Raw genomic sequence first — 18,775 nt, 5'->3', positions numbered from 1 at the left:
GAGTCTTCATTACCCGAGTAAAGAGAGTCGTTATGCATAAGTTGCAACTTGGAAACAGGGGTATCTGGGACAATGTCGGGTTTCAAATTGCTTTGTTCGGGACCATTGTGTTGCCATCTTGTTTCTTCCCAATCAGAGCATTTAAAACGGGTGTAGAGTTTGAAATGTCACCAACATAGACTAACAGAATACTTATCGTCATCCACAAATTGCAACTGGGAAAGAAGATAGTGTGGTACGTGTGACAGGTCTCAAATTGCAGGACTGTTGGATGTCGCCATCTTTGTTGACACTATATCATCGAAGTGTGGTGTAGAGTTTGAAATGTCACCATAGAGACTAAAAAAATTAGATATCGTCAGCTACAAATTACAACTGAACAAACAATGATATTTTTGGTACGTGTGTTAGGTCTCGGAGTGCAGGATTGCTAAGTGCCGCCATCTTTGTTTATTCCCATTCCAAAGCATTGCTAACAAAACAATGACTTTGTAATGTCCATAAACAGTTCTAAGCTAAAGATTAAATGCAGATATTTAGTTCCATGAATTGCATTCAGTGGCCGTTGATATTTGGAAGACACAAGGAATCATACAGAAATCTCTTTGTAACAATTATCAGTGTACATCATGGAGATAGCTTTTGGGTATGAGGAGTACACAGCCTTGGTCTTAAGTTGTTGGGACTGTTTTCCTGTACCCTCCCCTGGCTGCCAAGCATATGAGTAATCTTGCTTAGCAATATCATGTTGCTGTAAACTGGTGACATGCTTGTTTCTTTTAGTTTCGGCTTATTAGTAAGACGCTAAGCACTAATTGAGGCACGCGAGCCAAACTCAAGCTCGGTATACAATATGTTTTTCAATGTTCGAAGTTCGTCGTTGCCATTATTCGGCTTAGCAGCTTTAGACATTCCACCCACGTTGGGACTACAGTCGTGATTATTAACTGCTTACTTGCATATCTGCTAAGTGGTGTTGATAGCAGCATACTAATACTGGGCCCAGATTTGCTGCCGGGGTCGAGGGTATGGCAAATCGAGGCCAACTCGAGAAAATTCTCACGGGATGGGAGCAATATGTCCGTTGTTCTTTTACTCTCGTCATCAATAAAATCGATATGACCGTATTTGCGTCACCTTTTACTTTGTGTCCATTTTCTGATCAACAGCTGTTCACAGTTCACAATGGATCGTTTATAGGTTGGTTTTTAATATTGCATTTGGCTAGTGCCCAAAAAAGTTTTGCATTGTTTGTATTTTGAGTAGTGAACAATTAGTGGCTGTAACGCTAATGTTTAACAAGAAATACAGAAGCAAAATGTTTTATAAATTAAGATATGTGATAGTTTTTTTATATAATTTTTAATACACCAATCCGAGGCTGAAAGTGTCAATAGTCAGGCTCCTTTGCGTGTACTGAAAACCATTAGTCACAACTGCTTTGGAATAATGGGTACATGACACAACCTGCATGATTGACAACAGTAGAAAAACGTGTGTACTTCTTTTTTTGTCCTCGTCAAACTTAATAGACCCTAAGTGCATAATACAACAAACCCAGTTTGTCAGACGGTGCACATTGTACTCACCGACCAACCATCCATTTGAAAACTGCTGACACTTTCCAATTGATTGCCATGGCAACATGTAAATAGGGGTATACCTCCCTGAGATGTAGTGCACCATTAATGAACTTTCATGAAAGAAAGTTTTTAAATGGGTTAAACCTTCGCCAAACATTTCAGGATTAAGCGCTGATAAACACGGGAGTAATTTATAAACGTGGTGACACTTAATAGCTTGAATTTTCAGAGAAAATTTTCAGTCCTTCATGAACCTTTCTTTTTAATTCCTTGAGATCCATTTGGTCGAGACGGGGTCGGACTAAGACATGCCTCATATCAGTCATTCTTTGTTGAATACAAATGACTCAATTAATACTGGGTCGTGGTTGTGTAGTTCCAAGAATTTTCACAAACGCACGACTCCACAGCAGTTCTAGTCTATGGGTTTTGAGTCATTGCATGGTAAGGTATCACTAGTTATTCAGTTTGCAGGAACACCATGGGAATTAATCTATTTTGCTGTGTATATTTTTTCTTCGAAACATGTCTTGTTATTTATTATACTGGCCGCGGAGTAGATTTCGGAATTAGGGGACTATTGCGTTCTGAAAAGAGCTGTTGAGCTTATAAAAACAGGCCTGGGGTAAACCTTTGGTAATTAATCTAACAAGTAATGTCATAATACCTACTCTATTAGAAGTACAACAGCTTTTGATTGTACAAAGCATTTTGAGAATCATTTCACTTTGAATTAATGTGGTTATGGAAACAGATCCCCCCTCCAGATTTGAATCTCGGAAACGTTACTGTCGGGTACGTTTCTCAGAATGTGTATTCCTATTACGGATTCTTCCTTTTTGCGTGGACATTCTAATCGCTCCAGATTTTCGGCAATATTTCCAAAACTCGACCACATTTCGAAATGAAACTGTTAGTATAGTTTGATTGCATATATATCTTTTATTTATATATGACTTAAACAATCGAACGGTTCCAACAACCAAATGTATACTTTGCCCTTTAACTTCTACCTGGATTGCTAGCCACTCCTAGTAATTCATTGACATTATGGTAAGTCCCGAAACGATGACCCTGTCATTATTCCGTCACAATAGAGCTGCCACGGCCCCCCGGAACCGACAGCCATATGGGCTGCCGTCGGAAGCTTCTGAAGCCCCGACAAGAATGACAAGAGAAAGTGTCAGGGGATCGATGGAAAGGAAGTAATGGCCGGCAGAATCTGCAGGTGTGAATTTATTTTTTGCTCATGATTGGAGTGGGGAGGGGGGGGGGGGCAATTTGCAATTGCATGGTCACTGATGAGCTGTGTACGTTTTATTTCTTCGCCCTTCCTTTTTTTCAGTCGTTTTTTTATTGGTTACTAAGCAACGCAATATAGCGATGGTTGAGTTGCAGGCAGGATGAGGGATTTATTTTGTTGTTGTGTGATGGAGGAAGGTATGGCGTAATGTTGACGGTGATGGATCGTATACAATGGCTGGATTTGGCAGGTTTTTTATCTGGGAGAATTTTACAATTAAGTGTGGAGAGCATTGCTCGTTGTGTTCATGTTCAATACCATTTCTATGTAAATACTTAATCAGTGGTCTATAGACCGTGTGACCTTGGTTTACAATGCTGTGACCTTGTACATTCTTTGGCTAGTCTGGCAGGCAAGATACTGCACTTGTCATATGGGAAAATTTGTGTCATAATTTCCACATAAATCAAAGAGTTATGAAAGTAAATGCGGAACAAGTTTTGAGACGTGCCCCCTTTCATCATATCAAAATCTGATAAGAATTAGACAGTGCAATTTCCATAAAATATAAGCTTTTATGTTTTCTTCCATTGAGCTGTGCAGGAAGTCAAGGCCTGGTGTCTCTTTTGTAAAAAATGTGAGGTCACAGGTCACATCGTGTATTAAACAAATGTCTTTGACATTTTGTAATTCGCCGAGCCTGCAGAGAGGCAATCCTGACACATAGAGAAAAGACCTACTCTAATTTTGTATTGCCATTTATATTGTCAGACCAAAAAGAGCCAATACTGAACAAGGGAGCTTTCCAGTTTGGGGCTGGAGAGAGTGTTCTTTTGTCAGGGGTTCAAGATCACTTGTCGGAGGTTCAAGATTTGAAGAGCATCGATGAAAGATCAATCATATCCAATATAAACATTTACACATCTGCAGATAGTTTGCCATCTGCCACGAACAGAAACCTGCAATAATTGTGGACTGTTTTGCAACATTTCCCCCAGTCTATACAGAAAGTTCCCCTATAGCGGACTGCGTGGTATTGATTCTAACAACGAATTACCAGCAGACTTGACGGGCCCATCACCCCAGCGTTTCATCATTTCAATGGCGTCTAAAACAATCAAACGTTATTGCATTGTGGGTATGCAGGCACATGAATGTAGACTTTGAATTTATACATACAGAAGAACGATGCTGCAATTTTGAATTAATTATTCACAGTTGTTTGAATGATTACATCTCTTATGAATCCACACCTTAACTCTCTCTCTCTCTGAGTTGTGTTTGTGGTGGTTCAAAGCACTCGACGTTTCGATCAGTATGCTCTGATCGTCTTCAGGAGAAGGCTATAGGATTATCGCTGTGTTTTAAAGGCAGATTATACATTTGATTTTGGAACCGTTCGATTGATTTAATCCTTTATAAATTGAGATGTTAAAATAAAACCATATATACGTCGAGTTGAAATCAACGGTTCTTTTCAGAACCACCCCAACTCATTAGAGATAGTCATTACATGGTGTTACCGCAAACCTTTCTATATCGTATTTCCACCATGCAAAGTTTCAAATCCTACTTAGAATAAAACCAATTTGCAAATTTCATTTCAAGGGGTGATCGCGTGTTTGCGATATCGCCGAAATCGGAGCAAATGTGTCCATGCAGGAAAAAATAATCCCTACCAGTAATTTTTACAAAATCTGGGAAGCGTCACTGCGGTAACGCTTCCTAGATTCAAATTTGTTGGCATAAAACCTGATATGATTTTAAATTACCGCATTAATTTAAAGTGACATTTGTTCCCGAGCGAATAATGTTTTTTTGATCAGCAGAGTATGGGTTCGAATCCCGGTCTTGACACTTGCTACGTAAAATTGGGGAGGTAGTGCTTTCTGCTCTACCGGCCAGGCTTCGGATTGATGATACCCAAGCCTACATTCGTATGGACTATGAAAGGGGTAACCCTGTTTCAGCCCTAGGAGTAGGTGGCAACGGCCTCTGGAATAAAATAATTGTAGCCCACACCTTGAAGTGGCCTTCAGGCCTTGTGTGTCTGGCCACTTGCAAAACAACAACAACAACAACTAATACACAATCTGAGAACCGTTACTGCAGTAACGCTTCCTAGATTCAACTTTGATGTCATTTTAACCTGATATCATTTAACACTAACCACAGTTATCGAAAACTGTTGTAGGCTTGTAACAAGAGGTTTGTATTGGAAAACGTATATCTCCCCTTTAAATTGTTTACATTGCAATTTACACTGTTGTGAGGCATATGTCACTCTCTGGAATAAATTAACTGAACTGTCTGTCATTCAAGCAAAAAGCTTTCTACCATTATTGATAGTCATGCATGACTGTATATGACACAGTGAATATGCAGGCATAAGGCCATAATTTTTAACGTGTTCGGCCATTTTACATTTTTATGGACGTCCCCTTGTAATGTATGTTATTAACGCAATGCTGCAATAATTTCGTTGTTTTCCCAAAGTGCACCGACTCCGGCAAACAAAGCAAAAACCTTTTTTTTTGCACAGAAGTGTAGCGTTGTTGGTTTTGTCAACAATACAGAAACAATTGACAACATCGTCATACACGAAGCAATAGTCTATACTTCAAGGCGTAGTGAATGTGGGGACATTCCCAACGAGCGTTATTTAATATCAGACAGCCATGTTGCTTTCATCCAATATAATCATTGTGAGACTTGAGGCAAGACTAGAAGTCTAGTCTCTGTTTTCATCGCTCGACAACCAGAACTCATAATCGTAATTATGAAAATTGGGAACCCAGAAAATATTGAAAGTTTTATTGTGACTGAGTGCCTTCTGTACAGCGACTATACGGTTAAACATTAACCATTCTCAACAACCTCCTTCCCCGCACTACTGTAATAAATTCAATCAGTGTGGAAAGCTAAGGTGAATAAATAGGTCCAGCTCGATCGGAATTGCAGCTGAGTAACCAAGCAAGACGGTGATGAAAGCTCGTAAGAAAATGAGATGTTTTCTTCGTAAGACGATCTTTCTTCATCTATAACAGTTTCTGAATGTTTTGTTTTCGAGGAAAGGCGAGCATCATGTCACTGACATTTCAGACAATTTGAACTACACATCAGATAAGAATGAGTTGGACGCGATGACCGTATGGCACATGCTCTTTGCTGTCTTTAAAGGCAAAATATAGACCATGTGAACTTTGTTTACAATAAGTGTGACCTTGTACATTCTGTGAGTATTCTGGCAGGCAAGATACTGCACTGGTCCTCAAAGTTGACACTTTGTGTCATAATTTCCAACATACAACCAAGAATTATGCAAAGTAAAAGCTGGACAACAAATTTTGAGATATGCCCCCTGTCATCATATCAAAAGTTGATATGGTGGGCCCCGTTTCAAGATCGAAGTTTGTTTAATAAAGCTGGGCCCCGTTTAAAGATAGTTTGTTCAATTAATTCATGGTACCTTTATGAAATTGGGCCCTTATCTGTTGCGATGGCGTACATTGTTGCAACAAAACTATGTACTTAAACATAGCTTCTGAAAATGACGTAACTCAAGTTATGGAGTGTTTGAATTCTTGCATTAAACAATTTCAGTGTCTGGACACAGAAGTGTTTTTTTCTTTTTTTTCTTTTTTTAGAAAGGTCAGCATTTGAACCATACAAGCTACGGGTCGATGTTCAATGCACCATTCAGGCTAAAAGCCATTTGGGTATTTGGTTAAAACGAGAACCCAGAGCATCATCTGGTTTCAGCCTGCACCTATCCACAGTCAATCAACACCTAATTCAGGAGTTAATTTGTTTCTTTAGCTGGCGATCTATGTGTGGCTATTTGTGATATAACTAATTACAATTCAAAGCAATCCCCGTGTCATTACTTGTGTCTTATTAACCCTTCAAATTGACCCCGAGAGTCCATTTCATGTTTTGCATTCCGACACCTACGAGTCACTAATTTACGCGCGAAACGAAGCACCCGGTTCAGAAAAGGTGAGCATGACTTGCCGCATAGTCATGGTTAGTCGTATACGGACAGGACACATCACCGAGAGAAAAATGGCTTGTATAATTGCCTCTGAAATGATGCAATCTTTGGTTAAAGATGCGCTGTTGCAAGAAGGCGACATAAAGAACACAATGTTACCCAAAATGTTTGAGTAAAAGTTGAAGATGGATCAATTTGAAAACAGCGAGCCCCAATCTACAGCGAAGCCAACTACGTATATACTGTCTTTGAATCAAGATAATGCACAGCATGAGGCAATCTATCAAAGTCTCAGATTACAGTAACGGAATAATTTGTCCATATTCTCGCAAAAGCTACAAAATGCCACTTTGAAATAAAACAATGACGGTACTGTTCATGGAAGATGTACGTTTGACATTCAATCTTAAAATTAATGGCAATACACATTCCTTTGGTTTATAGAAACTACATCAAGTTTCGAAAGTAGGACTTTAATAAAATTTGGAGAATCGTTTCACTTCGAAGTAATGTGGTTAAGGCAAATGAAACAAGTTTGTATCCCCGATATTGGAATCTCGGAAACGTTACTGTCAGTTACGTTTCTCATAATTATTGTGCTTTCCAATTACGGATAATTCTTTCTGCGTGGACATATAAAGCTCCACTTTATGGCTTTATCTAAACAACGCTACCACCCACCCATTGAAACGAAATGATCACAAGTAAGTTTTACTGTACACATCTACATTTTTATAGGATTAAAACAATCGAACGGTTTCATATAATCATGTTTGCCTTTAAAGCCATTGGACACTTTCGGTAAACAGTATTGTCCAAGGCCCACACTTCGTGTATCACAACTTATATATAAAATAACAAACCTGTGAAAATTTAGGCTTAATTGGTCATCGGAGTCGGGAGAAAATAACGGGAAAACCCACCCTTGTTTCCGCACGTTTCTGCGTGTTTAAAATAAATCCGTAATTCTCGATAACGACAATTTGATATTGTTTTAATGTTTTCTCAAAAAGTAAAGCATTTCATGGAATAATATTTCAAGAGAAGTCTTTCACCATTACCTTCTGTAAACCCTGTAAATTATTTGTAAATCTGTGAACTTTTTTTTTCTCGGTACCGAAAGTGTCCAATGGCTTGAACTATGAATGCTATGTGATTCACCGCTAACGTTACTCTAGATCTAGATGACTCTCCATGCTCCAGGCTGAAAGGAAGCTTATTGCATCAGACGAACGAAGATAAGGGGATAAAATAGAAAATTGGATGGGAATGTGACTGGATTACTGCCTGATAGCCTGATATTACCTCCAGAAGAACCAGTCATGAATAATGCTCCCTAAGGGGCTCAATTGTATGACTTTACTCTACCACAAGGACATGTGGGATCACATGGGTTTGTATACATACAATGACTTCCAATTACTCGTCATGGAAAGGGCGTAGAGGGCGCCTTTGGGGTGTTTAGTTTCGCACGTATGGTGTAGATTTGGTGAGACAGACTGAGAGTATTTTCGAAACACCGGCTTTGATCTTGCTCATCAGGCTAGTTGATTCGCCAATTTGATCATTCATGTGCACAAGAGTATAAGGCATGGTATCTTTTATAGTACGACTGTGGCTTTAGACTAAAACAGTCGGCCATTTTGATTAACAATACATGTAATGCGATGGGTATCTTCGAAACCCTGGTTTAAGTTTGGCTCTTAAGTCGTTTGTCATTTTTGTCTCATAATAATGCGCCTTACATTCATGGTACTTTCGAAACCTCGCCTTAGGTTCAGCTGTATTTTGTCTACCCATCACTCTAATGTACACATTACATTTAGTTACAGCATTTTTCTAAACAGCCGGCTCCGGCTGCGTTTGCCATTGTTGATATCCATACATTTCATTACGTTAAGGGTAATTTAGAAAACCTTGGCTTCGGTCAGCTCCGGCTGCGTTTGCCATTGGTCTGCCCACCATACACACAATATATTAAGGGTATTTTCGAAACATCGCCTTTAATTTGGCTTACGGTAAGGTGAGCTCCATCTGCAATTTTGACTAACCATGCGTTTTACGGGTATTTTCAAAATCCAGCTTAACAACATCTGTGTTTGAGACAGTCATGAATGGCATGTATTAATACACCATTCAGTTTTAGTGACATCTGTTGCATAAATATTTACAAATACGACCACAGTACGTACGTAAACTGTCTGATGACAAAGCTGCTAATAAAACTTGCAAGAATATAATTATGTTATGCCTAATTTATCAGGTCGAGGGGTTTTGGGTGTGCAAGGCTAGCCGTGCGGTTAATTGCCACACATGAAGTGATGAGGAAATAAGTTCACTTTGCATGTACACAAATGTACCTCCTCTGATGATCGCACAGAGCATAAATGTTGACTTTTTGATTCCGGTATTTGGGGGCGTTGCTCAGGATGCTTTACACATTGTATACCAGGGGTGGATTTCATAAAGGTAGTCCTAACTTAGGACAAGTCCTAGGCAATGCTAAGAGATAGGACTGGTCCTAAGTTAAGACCAGTAACTCATCCTAACTTAGGACTGGTCCTATCTCTTATAGCATTGCCTAGGACTAGTCCTAAGTTAGGACTACCTTTGTGAAATCCACCCCAGGCATGGAACCTCATCTTCAAAAGGGCAAGGCCATATTCATTTTACAAAGGGCACTTCCGTTGGAAAATCATAAAGTCTACTGGGGAACATTTGAAGGGGCACCAAGGCGAAGACTAGGGGCACCATATGCAATTGCCTCCGTGGCATGCGGGTAATACCAGGCCGGCTTGTACAACATATACTTAATTTTGTTGTATTCATCTTTGAGAATTTAACAGTTTTTGTTCGTCTTTTACGTCGAGCAGAATCCCGCTCTTCTCATAGCCACCACTCTTGACAAAAAAAACCCAGATTTCATACATGGTGTCATAGCAAACCGTAGTATTTCAATTCGAGTTGCTATTATTTTTGTAAGTGCTTTTTTTTTATTACTTGTACTTAAAAAAGTACTTTTGTCTGTGTCGTTGACAAGCCCTATATACGGGACTGTTTGTGAACAACCCGCCCTAATAACATATCATAAATATATAAATACACATAGAAAAAAAAACAATCTGATTTCAGGATTGATGTTGTCGGCCTTGAAGTTTCTCTGAGGATTATCATTTTTTATGAATATAATTTATTTAGCTGGTTGGCCTTCATCAGTAGGTTGTCTTTAGGCCTATATATAGCGAACGGTATTTGGGTCAATTTATGGCAGCTTGGTGAGTTGAATTATAATCCTTTTTGTTTGTTGTTCAATGGTTCTGATCTCATATCGGGGCATATATACCGTTCATTAATGTGGTCTTCCGCGCGACCTAGAGTGTCACATTACAAGTAAAAACTTTGAGTAACAAGTAAAATACCACTAAAACAGAAACACACACAACACCGCCCGAAGTACATATCATATTAGTAACGAACAAAGCTAAGTGTGAAAAAAAGAATATAATATTTTATTGCCAAAGTATGACAAAACATCCAAATCGCGGGTTATTCGCCAGGAATCCATCTTGACCAAAACGAGGCATGAGCGTTATGACCTTCCAGCCTCGCTTTGGTTACACAACTTTCAATGAGTAAAAACTCAAATCAGCATGACTGAGCATAGCCTGTATAAATTTGATTAGCCAATTAAATCTCGCTTCAAATTTATACCACTTGATCTCATCGGCCCTGGTAACAAAAAAAATCCGGCAAATGTGGGGACTTAATCTAGTCTAATGGCATTTTCCGATCTTACATTAATTGGTATTCATTGAACGAATCATTAATGACGTTTGTATGTGCTTTGAATGTATTAGAGTTTGAATTGTCTGACCAAGCATAACATATTTAAATACAAAAGACTTCAGGCTAGGCCTGAGGCCTTCATCTGAAAACACACATGTTTGTGCAACAAGGGTGTTTTTTCTTTCAATATTGTCTTGCAACTTCGCTGATAAAGTTAGGTGACACCAAGTGAGATTACTGGTCTTTGACAATTACCAAACGTGTCCAGTGCCTTCAATTTTGTTCAAACATGTCTTCTTTAATGTGGTGTTAGAGGTAGACTCAGTGGTGACGCTCTCCATCCGGCTCACTCTCCTCACAGAACATGAGTGTCCTCATCCTGTCTATTACCTTAAACAAACCTCATCAATTATTTCAATCCACTCGAGGTTTGATGCCAAGTTCCTGCTAATGTTCTTCCCTCTCCCTAGTCATCCCACTCCAGTGTGTCATAGAATGTGGCACATACGGTACAAGCGCCTCATGTTCCCACCAACGGTGTGAAAAAGCAATTTGTGGGACACATGACGATCTTGTCATCATGTAATCAGTCTACATGGTTTAGGCATAGAGCAATGGTTTGGGGAATGTTTCCCCACGGACCGGCGAACATGCACTCTGCTAACTTCCCCACACCCTCTCGCTCTCGAGGTGGTGCCTTTGTGCTCCGAACACGGTTGCAAGTACTCTAACATTTAAAGGAATGCAATAATCTTTTTTTTTTTTTTTGAAGATGTTACAAATTTATACGAAAATAATCTAAACAAGAAGAGCAGAATGAAATGAAAGACAGCCATTTCTGAAAACTAAATTACACAGTCCTGCAGAACGGCAACGCATACGGAGCACGGGAAGTGATATATTTAAGAAAGTTTGTACTCGCTTGACCATAGAGACATCATTTTGTTCACGCGAGAAAGAATTTGGGGTTTTCATGGCTCTTCACGGACACCGTATTAGTGTTAATACGGACTTTTCCTCCATACGACAACGATCACTGCCTCAATGTGATGGGATTTAAAAAGCAAAACATAAACCAAACCGACAAAGACCCCACCCCATCAGACAAACGAAAAACGAACAAACAAACAAACAACAGGAGCACATTTTTTTCTTCTTATTTTGTTTTGCCCAGTGTTATGTTTTTATTCATGTGCATCATTCGGCCACAATACGACAGAAAATAGAGGGCATGTTTCTATGAGATTTATTTTATAGTGACAGAACTTATGACATAAATCTATGTCTAAAAATGTTGCACCACCAAACATAAGTAGTCTTAAATCCACACCTAATCCCACCGCTTCCTTGGGATGGGGGGGGGGGGGGTACCCGCACCAACACGTCTTGCTTCCCATTCAAGTATAAATGTCTCAACCGAACATGCAGAATGCTTCTAAGATTTGTACGGCTTACATAAAAACTTAAGTTGAAATCAAATATTTATAGTTCCCTCTAACCGAAGAGCATCTACTAAAAGCTCTCAGCTGTCATATTTTTTTGCACAGAGTGACTTCCATTAGATAGGATTACACACAGTATCCTTGGAACGTAGGTCGGGTTTTATAGGAGCTCTAATAATGCTGATGTTAGTGGATTTGGAAATCAGAATTCACATTCACGAGGCGATTGTGTGCCTTTGTGAAAACCTCTTAGGGCTGTTAGTCTGAGAGGATTTGTTTTCTGCAAGGATAGTGTAAGCAGTGGCATTGAGATATTGATGTAAAGGGTGAGCCATAGGAGCAAGAACGTCGGGCTTGGGCCCGCTTGAGGGATCCAGAAGCTGTGGTATAGATTTAGATGCATACACGCATTCATGTTGGCTTGATTCTTTGTTGATTTAATCGATAGGCAGCCAGTGGCCGTAGTCGTTGCCAAAGTAACTTGATTCAGTCCTGCCGTCGATTTCAACTCTTCCTAACTTAAGACTAATCTAAGGACTTAGGACGAGTCCCAACCCTGCACTGTAGCATGCAGACCTTAAAATTACTCGAGGTAAGACGAGTCCTCACTCTTTGTGAAATCGACGGCTGGCCCCATAACTCAAATGGCAGGTGTAGCTTGTGAACCAATGTGAAAGTACTGTTTATTATAGCTGTTGTATACTAGGTACCCGACCAAGATGGCGTCTGTATCACTCCATAATGAGACGTAGGTTTGGGTGTCGTATGTACGCGTGCAAACGTGTGACATTGAAAGGAATAAATCTCGCCTCTTTAATTCCGTATAGCTTGCAAAAATGTCACTGAGTATTATCCGGGCATCCGGGTTCTCGAAGAGCTAAGTTTACATGTCCCATTATACTAAAACATAGGACCAGGCTGCTCTCCTAAAAGTGACGCTCGTTCAATAACCACCATCAAAAAGACGCTCCATTCCAGTTATTGTTCCAAAGAATATGAAAAAACCCTGCATGACATACTTCTTTAAAAGTCAGCTCACCAATTTTAGCAAATTCTCCTGTAGCATGGGGTTGGGTTACCGTTTATAACCGCTAAACCAGAGCCTCTGTCTATATATATATACGTGCATTTCCGACATTATCAAATTCGCGCTTTTCTCTACCATGCCTGTGGCAGGATTTTTCAAACTAAACCATTCTGACTTTCCCGCGTGCGTGTTGTTCGTGTCTATCGGGAAGTGTTCGATTGTATCTTTTGTGGATTTTTTTGCACTGCATATTGGAATTTACAATGGCCTAAAAGATTCTGAAGAAGACACCCGGGTTATCTAATTACATTTATGCTGCGGTAATTTTTACTGGGAATTGTCATCTTGGAATTGGTTTTTCTGATAATGTTGTCGTTGCTACAGAGAACACACCTCATTTTAACTTATGCATTTTTCATTCATGTTTTGTCGTAAACTGGGGTCAGCTAAGCGGCAGTGGACACTATTGGTAGTTACTCAAAATAGTTATTAGCATAAAACATTTACTTGGGAACAAGTATAATGGGGAGAGGTTCGTAATATAAAACATTGTGCGAAACGGCTCCCTCTGAAGTGGAGTAGTTTTCGAGAAAGAAGTAATTTCCATGAACTTGATCTCGAGACCTCAGATTTAGAATTCGAGGTCTCGAAATCAAGCATCTGAAAGCACACGACTTCGTGTGACAAGGGTGTTTTTTTCTTTCATTATTACTTCGCAACTTCGATGACCATGAGTTTAAATTTGGACAGGTTTGTTATTATATGCATATGTTGAGATACACCAGGTGAGAAGACTGGTTTTTAACAATAACCAATAGTGTCCAGGGTCTTTAAACCCGAAGGGAGTCATGACCAATGAGCAGAGCGTCAGTCTTAAAGACAATGGAGCTGAGAGATAACTATGAAAGAAAAAACACCCTTGTCACACGAAGTTGTGTGCTTTCAGATGCTTGATTTCGAGACCTCAAATTCTAAACTTGAGGTCTCGAAATCAAATTCGTGGAAAATTACTTCTTTCTCGAAAACTACATAACTTCAGAGGAAGCCGTTTCTCACAATGTTTTATACGATCAACCTCTCCCCATTTCTCATTACCAAGTGAGGTTTTTTGCTGATAATTATTTTGAGTAATTACCCATATTGTCCACTGCCTTTAACACGGGAGTGAAGAAAAATTGTGATTTTTGAATAATCATTTTGCAGTATTAATTACGAGACTTTGCTATCTATAAAACATCTCCTAATCAACCACTGCTCGAGCCCTCGAGGCAAAATGTAATCAATCAGATGTTTGTAATTTTTAGCAGGTGTTTTTTATGAAAGGTCCACATTATGTTAATGAGATTCTTTACCTCTGGCTGAGGGCAAGGAACAAACTATTGTAACGGGAATATTTCCCAGTCTGTTTTAACAATCATAGCACGTATTTTGTTTAGCCACGAGGAAGACAGATACGTATCGTTTTACGTATACGTGTCCCCAAGAAAGAAATGAGATTGTTTTCCCAAAGAGCAGAGTTTAAGATTTCAAATTACGGTTCGGAATAATAAACTTGTTTTGTAAGAAAATGAACAATCTAAAATGACAACCGCGCTCTTTATCAGACCAAATAAGAGTCGAGTATATCAAGGTTGCCTGACCTAAATTCACGATCTTCTTCAAATCTAATCTCCGAATCTAAATACGGCGTGTGGAAAACGGATTCCTATAACGAAGTACAAGGTTTCATCTCATGTCAAATGAAAATTCACAAACGAAGACCGGAAAAGATCTGTCTACACGGTTCAATACCGCCAAAATGAAAGGTGGAATTTGCGTCCGTGATCTGGGCACAAAGTACGAGGGTCATTTAATTCAAACCCGGGCGTGTTCGGGCATAATTTTTACTGGGTGTGATTCTTGTTCTTAACGGTAGGCCCTGTCGCGAGGAAGTGTACGAAATTACAACGCACCGTCAAAAGTACAAGGGCCCTTTTAGTCATAATTTCAAACAAAAAACATATTTTTTTATTTTCTGAAGGTTTGAACATCACATAATGGATATTAGTACTATTGTTCCTGAAAGGTTTATGCAAATAATAGCAACATAATATTCGAATAGTGAATGAGAAATTGTTACATTCTAGAAAAGGGTGTACTTAAATGGAAAGGTATTCTCGAAAATGTTGGTTAAATCTAAAAAATACACCTACTCGATTCTAAACAAACAATTATTTATAAAACTAAGAATCTCCAATATTTATTCAACTCTCATCGATCTATATGTTTTAATGGCACCCCTGGATAAAAAAGTGATTCTCAAAAACATTATCCTTCTTTTTCGAAGCACTTTAGTTAATGTCTCAGATAAAAAATTTAAACAATTAGTCTTCCTGGGGGGATGCAAGGTCTCTTCTACAAACAGAAAACCCTTTTGGAGTGTCACGTCACTGGTGAATGTAATCGAATATAAAAGCTTATGTCAACAACACAGCGTGGATGGCAACACTAGAGGTACATGCAATCCACATATTAGCCACACGAGACCACATCTATACAAATGATGGGATTGTTCGTTTGAAGAAACAAGCATCGGGAACGTGTCACCATCACAGATTGGTCATTTGAACATTAACAATACACGTAATAACTAGCAATGGCAGCCATTTTGAAGATTTGAAATTTTCATAAATTATTCTAAGCTATGTTGAACAAACATCGAATCTTCATGCGTTGATCTTAGATTATCGTGTACGGAATTTGTCACCATGAAATGGACATCACAGATTTGTCATTTAAACTAGCAATGGCAAAATTGCATGTTATTCTACCTATATTTTGCAAAAATACCAAACCTTCATGCGTTGATCTTAGCCAACGAATCTTTCTTGAGTATGTTATCCCATCGCAGATTTGCCATATGAACAAATAACGTAATAAATATTTATAGTAATGGCAGCCATTTTGGATACTGCTTGTATTGTACCTATGATTTACAAAATCAAATCTGCGTGCAGTTTAGCCAAATATATTTCTCATGATATGTGGCAAATTCCATGCTTGTATCTTCAAGGGCACAATTTCCCATAATATTTCCCCACTATATATATCTGTCACACTAATGCAAAGCAACTCCACTTTTATACAAGGCAATATTGTTCATATTCGAATTGGCTTCACTAAAAATGAACAGCGATGCGAATAAAAAGAAATCCTGATAAAAAATTCACAACAGCTTGTCACTGTGAAGATTTATGAATAGTAAATATTATCATACATTTATAATCTGACAGATAGTATACAAAGTGCTCAGTGGGTACTTATAAATAATAAATAAAATGACTCATCGAAATATTGCTTTAATCTGAGTCCACAAACGAGACAGATTAATTAATAATATAAAAAGCAGAAGCAGTCAGTTGGAAATAAATGAAAGGGAGTGATTATTATTATTTTTTTGTTTATGCAAGTCGCCAGACACACAAGGCCTGAAGGCCACTTCAAGGGGTGGGCTACAATTTTTGTTCTCTCCAGAAGCCGTTGCCACCTACTCCTAGGGCTGAAACAGGGTTGCCCCTTTCACAGTCCATACGAATGTAGGCTTGGGTATCATCAATACCTTTTCATGTTTGTTGTGTTGTCAATATTAATCCTCGGAGAAAGACTTTGCTTGGGTCGAAACGTCAGGCAACTGAATGGTTTGCATTTATACCATATGTCATTTTCTTTGGTATAAGCATGCACTTCGCAACATTTAAGTATTTTTTTCTCGCTAATTAATATAAATCCTTTTTAAAGTGAAGGCAGCGTTGATTTTTTTATTGCCAATTAGTACTCCCGTGCCTACTGTTGATACGGCACATTTAAAGTGCAACACGTATGATCTTAAACAGCAAGTAGTGTAATGGGCAGTTTGGTCGTCATAGCCACTCATTATTAATCGTACAACTCGGCAAATAACACTGTTTGATACGGCAGTGTAATGCCGTCACACAAATAAAAACCACACATATCGTGGGTACGTACACGATAAGTTAAGATTGATCGTGTACTTACACGATGACATGTTTTTGTACAAGTTGCGGCAAAACAATTCCGTAGTTGTATGTACCCATCAACATCGATTAAAAATAACCGACGTTTCGTTGCGCACTTTCGACGCCTTCAAGCAGGCGCGGATGCACCAACAACTGTCAACGTTAATTCAAGTGTCTTGGCAGGTTGTTACGTAATATCAATTGGAGGTAATTGGCTAATTATCCGAGGACCCCATCCACACTAGTCTTTCAATTAACAGATAATGACAGAGCGACAGTTATCCCCGCCTCGCTTATTATTTTTGTGCGTCAATCGGAAACAAAATGAATGACTCCAAGGTTTAATACTGTTTTGTAATGCATTGATTTTCCAACAGATAGGGTCCTCATAAATGCTAGGACAATCACAAATTTCTAACCTTGCGTTAAAATGGTGTTAAGCGTCATAAATTATTTGATACTCTCGCAGAGAGCGAAATTTTAAACACATGCACGTCACTTTAAACCTAATTCAATTCAATGCCCATTTAATGCCCATTCGACAAACAAAAACAGAAAACCTTTATTAATAAATGGGTTGCTGTATACAATGTTTAATCAATAACGACACAAGCCAATACATGGATACAATTGAAATAAAACAGATGTCAACACGTATTGGTTTACATCAAGGGAGACACTAATTAGAGTAAGCATACACTGTGGTGGGGATAATGCAAAAGTAGAACGCATAATTTAGTGTATGAATGAATATCATACAATATTGCTACGTACATGAACGAGCGAAAGTGATTACTATGGATGGACACAAATCGAAATATATCAAAAAATAATTCACGAAAATTATTGCCCAAGTTTTTTGGGAGGAACTCTCAGAAAAGAAAGCCACGAATTACTGTAGAAGAGATTATCACGTACATAAACACACACACACCCAGCTCAAAACGAACAGATTCGTAGACTTGTACAGTCCTTCCGTAACAATCAAGAACAAACAGCGTCGCCAAAGCAAGACTAATTAAACAGCTGCGATAAAGTTTCATATAAGTTTTTGTATGGCAAGGACATTGTCTTATTATGCCGTAGTGCAATGACACAATAATTGCGGTACATTTGACCTCCTTCGATGTAGCTAATTAAAGTTACAGGTCATCCAAAGTGAAATTTGATACCCGCATCATTGACGTGAGTTTTTGGTTCATTTAATGCACGAGTGAAAGGATGGTGTGATCTCTGGACAAGGAATCGAGGATGGTGGACAGTCGCATCTCGTCAATTTAACCGTCCTTCAAAATGCCACTCGCAATTACTTTACGGGAACAATAAAAATACGATACCATCCGGGAATCACCAATTTGGGAATGTGCTTGAAGATAATTGCGGTCTTTAGTTTTTCATATCTTACTTGATACAATATTGGCTACTTTAATTACATGCAAGAGTTGCCACGCACCAAACAACCGAGTATTCAGGTAATTTTAATACCGAAACCATTGAGACATTTGTCATCTCCTAAAGAATTGCACCCGCGATGCTCGTTACTAGACAATATCAACAATCTCGGATGACTCCAACATCCCCGTAACCATGGTAACAATATTCAGAGTAGACCATGATAATTGAGTTGTGCTCAGAAGACTTCAAGGCTGCATGGCTAGGCAGAGAGCGTGGGGAAACAACATGA

This window comes from Asterias rubens, chromosome 9 (genome assembly GCF_902459465.1).
Source record: "Asterias rubens chromosome 9, eAstRub1.3, whole genome shotgun sequence".
Taxonomy (NCBI): domain Eukaryota; kingdom Metazoa; phylum Echinodermata; class Asteroidea; order Forcipulatida; family Asteriidae; genus Asterias; species Asterias rubens.
Note: the sequence above shows the minus strand (reverse complement) of the source record.